Consider the following 4,874-nt stretch of genomic DNA (forward strand, 5'->3'; position numbering starts at 1 on the left):
TCATAAATTATGTATGAAAATTCATACTTTAACATGAATTACATAGTAAGTTTATCACACTACTATTTTAACAAAATCACATTACATGATTGGCATAATCACATGTGATTGTCTATTGACCTATTTTGACTGGTGTTACATCTTAGCCCATACAATAAAAGTCCTAACTAATGACCCATACGGAAAGTGCTATTAAAGCCATAAAAGTCTGGCAGACTAGCTAAATGGCCCATGGAACTAGGAAAACATGAGATTAATTTCAAACCCTAAGCCAGCATTAAAGCACAAGCACTAGAAAATTTATAACGTAAATAACAAGTGATTATGAAGTGTTAGCAATAGGTGGACCAGATGCCAAAAATAATGATACATAACATGCCTAAAAAGAATAATGGACATTACACATGAACGAATCTTCTTGTGTCGAAGAGGCAGGAGTTAGTCTGATACTAGCTAGCCCGACAGGGGAGAAGATAACATACGACCTACGATTTGATTTCCCTGCTTCCAATAACGAATCTAAATACGAAGCAGGTATTGTAGGGATACAACTAGCTATCAAGACAGGATGTGAGCCTATACATGCTTCATTGATTTAATGGTATTTTCTAACTAAACAAACAATTTATATGAAATCCAAGGAAGAAATCTCATGCAATATGCAGACAAGGTAAAGGTGTTAACAAATCAATTTAAAAATTTCAAATTACAAACATGTACCTAGATGAAAAAATAAACAAGCAGACGCGACGAGCAAATTAGCCTCTTCAACATTCTCGCATCTAACCAAAATCGTGTTAGTAGAAGTAGTACAAGTTAAAGAAATGGAGGAACCACCAAGGTTGTCGATAATTGAAGAATCAAGTGACTAGAGAAAACCAATCATTGAATACCTATCAAATGGTAATTTACCACAAGACGAAAAGCAATCTCGAAAATTGAGAATCAAAGAACCATCTTTTGTAATACAGAACATATTTCTTTACAAACGAAGTTACTTATCACCTCGGTTACATTGTGTCAATGCAAAGGAGGAAGGATATCTCATAGAGGAAATGCACGAAGGCATTTCTAGAATGCACGAGGGAGCGAGAATAGGGTATTATTGGTTGACCATGTATCAGGACACAAAAGGCATTATATATAATGTGAAAAAGGCCAAAAACATGCACTGATACCATGAAAGTCGTCCATACACATGATCGACATTAGTAGACATTGGCCTTTCGCTCAATGAGGCATTGACATTATAGGCCATTCTCGGAGGCACCAGACAAAGTGAAGTTTCTGATGCTAGCAATAGACTACTTCACATAGTAGGTTAAAGTAGAGCCATTATCGACAATAACAAGAAAAAACATCATAAAAATCTTTTAGAAGCAAATAATATGTTGATTCGGGGTACCTCGCAAACTGATTTCGGACAACGGTACACAATTTGCGAACAACCCTTGCAGAGAATGGTGCAAAGAGCTTCAGATTAACCATAGTGGCACACCCAGAAGCGAATGGCTAGACGGAAGTTACAAATCGAACAATAACCTATGGATTGGCAAAACGACTAGATGCAGCCAAGGGATGATAGGTGGACAACTTGCCAAGTATATTGTCTGTATACAGGACGAAAACGCGTATTGCAACAAAGGAAACACCTTTTAGCCTAGTGTTTGGGTCAGAGGCAGTGCTACCGATAGAACTGGCCATTCTAACAAAAACCTTGATACGACAGACAACAACATAGGATCATGAACTAACCTGGAGGTATCTATAGAAAGAAGGGATGTAATAGTAATACGGAAAGCGCATTATAAGAGATAAACCGAGAATCACTATAACTAGTGCGTTAATGGCATATATTTCAAAGTAAGAGAACAAGTATTATGAAACAATGAGGCAAGTAGAAAAGAACTGCATGGTAAACTAAGACCAGTATGGGAGGCCCATATAAAATCCAAGAAGTAAACAGAGATGGCTCGTATATTTTACTAACACTAGACGAAGATACAATCCCTAGATCATGACATGTCAAAAAATTAGAGGAAATTCTATGTGTAATTAGTAATGAGGATAAAGATGTAACATCGAAATTTCAAACCAAAATTTTCATTTTTAATTACCTAAGACCATTGTTCATAATCCATCTCAATAAAATCACAAATATCAAATACAAATAAACAAATGTAAGCATGAAGCTTAGTGAGTTCCTCAAAATACAACAAAAAACACATCAAAATTAAATAGCTATGAGTTTTCAGCAACCCTAGAGACTACCTAAAGTCTCATTGGGCAACAACACACCATGTTGGTTATCCTCAACCCTGAAGACCACCCGAAGTCTCAGTACACACAGTAACACATATCACAATAATAAAAAATATACCTAGTTGGTCACCACATATATACTACCATACAGGCAAGTATAGTGAGAAGACCCACCTCACACAGAATAATGATGATAAAACTCACACCTGAATTGCCGGAACTAGACTTCGCCTATTAATCACACCAAATAACCATAATGAAAAATTAAGGTAATTATACAAACTCAACTAGTCCCAAGCCAAGTCTAATCCACAATTTTGAGCAAAATACCATATTGCCCCTTCTAAGATCAAAACCCTCACAAATTGACCCAAAGTCACACTTGGTCCAAAAAGTCAAAGGTCAACATAATTGACCTTATGCTCGGCATACCAAGGATCTATGCTTAGCATAGAGCTAGCACGTAGTCCTGAAAATGAGCTCCTAGTTGGCTATGTTGGGCGTAGCCAGATTTACGCTCAGCGTACATGGCCTAAACTCACATCTTAATTTTAAGCTCTTAATTACTAAGACACTTTACCCTAACCCCAACTCTGACCCTAAAAGGCATTATAATCCATAAAGTCTCTAACTTTATGCATTGGATGGTTAAAGAGAGCTCAATCCCAAAACCCTAACTTTTAACATCACCAAAAACTCCATAACTCTTGCATGGATGAAAGGAAAGGACCAAGCTTGCATTTTTATAACACGATGCACTCAAAATCGTCTTAAAGGATAACTTAAATGGTTTGGAGTAGTCCATACTCACAAAGACCAAGGTTTTGGGACAAAATGAACATAAACTTAAAACCTATGAAGATCTAGCAAAGCAAGCCTCAAGGTATGAACTTTATACCATCTGAAGATGAATAATGAGGTGTAGATTCTAGATCTAAGAGCTTGAATGCACCACCATTTCTCCAATGATCTTCCTTCACCACCAAGAACACTCGAAAATCACTCAAAGGCTTCAAAAATCACACTCAAGGGTTAGGCTTTTGATATCAAGCCTAAGAGGGATGGAGGTTGGTTATAAAGGATACAACCCTAAAAATTTAGGGTATTGGGCACAGTACGAGTATGCCCAATCTACTCAATATGTATGTCCATCGTACACAAAAAAAGTCACGATCCTTAATTGACTTACTATCGGCGTACACTTCATGTACACCCAACATAAGGACCTATTTTGAAAAATAATTTCATTTTTAGGTTGAAAATGGAAATACCTGGAAACGGGTGTTACAATTCTCCCCTACTTGAATCAGACTTCGTCCTTGAAGTTTGACGTTGTGAAAAAATCAGGGTAATCCTTGTGTATCTTAACCTCATGCTCCCAAATCCACACAAAGCCTTTTAGATGTTGCCACTGAACTTTGACCAACTTCAGCACCTTTTTCCTTCAGGTCTTCAACTTCCTATCCAAAAGCGTCACCAGCCTCTCGATGTAGTTTAGGCGACCATCAACCTAAATGTCATTCATAGGAACCACGGCTGACTCATCGACCCTATATTTCCTCAACTGGGAAACATGGAAGATGTCATGAATCTGACTCAACTCCTTTGGAAACTCTAACTAGTAGGCCGCTGTGCTCACTCGAGCTACTACTTTGAAGGGCCAATAAACCTGGGGCCTACCTTGCCCCGCTTCCTGGATCAGATAACACCTTTCCAAGGTGATACCTGTAGGAATACCAAATCTACAACTTGAAACTCTAAATCAAAGCGTTTCTGACTTGTATAACTCTTCTGGAAGCTCTGGGCCATCATCAACCTCTGTCTGACCTGTTGGATGAGCTCGGTCATCTTGAGCACTATCTCAGTGATCATCGTGACTCTCTGTTTGACCTTTCCTAAACAAAGAGGAGTCAAAAACTTCCTCCCATACAGGAGCTTGAAGGGAGGCATACTAATACTGGCATGATGACAGTTGTTGTAAGAAAACTCAGCCAACGGAAGGTAGGAGTCCCGCCTCCCACCAAAATAAATGATACAGAATCTAAAAATATCATCGAGTGTCTGAGTAGTTTGCTCACTCATCCTATGTGCCTGCGGATGGTAAGGGTACGGAAGTGCAATCGGGTGCCCAACTCCTTGTGAAATCTCTTTCAAAATCTGGATGTGAAACAAACATCCCGGTTTAACACAATGAGAGTCGGCACCCCATGATGAGCCATTACCTCTCGAACATAAATCCCATCCAATTTCTCGGCAGAAGAGCTCTCATATATGGCTAGAAAGTGAACAAACGATCAACTATCACCCAGATAGCATCAAAACCCCTCGCAACAGTCTTTGACAACTTCGTAATGAAATCCATTGTAATATGCTCCCACTTCCACAGTGGTATCTCTAAGGGCTGTAACTTTCCGTGAGGGCGCTGATGTTTAGCCTTCACCTTCCGGTAGGTCAAGCACCGCTCCACGACCATGATAGATCCCTCTTTGTACATGGATACCAATAGTCATCTCTTAGGTCATGATACATCTTGGTAACCCCCGGATGAATGGAAAATCTTAATTTTTAGGCCTCATCCATCAATACATGTCGAGCCCCACTAGAATAGGGCA

The sequence above is a fragment of the Lactuca serriola genome, chromosome 7 (assembly GCF_051521515.1).
Source record: "Lactuca serriola cultivar US96UC23 chromosome 7, Lser_US96UC23_V15, whole genome shotgun sequence".
NCBI lineage: Eukaryota > Viridiplantae > Streptophyta > Magnoliopsida > Asterales > Asteraceae > Lactuca > Lactuca serriola.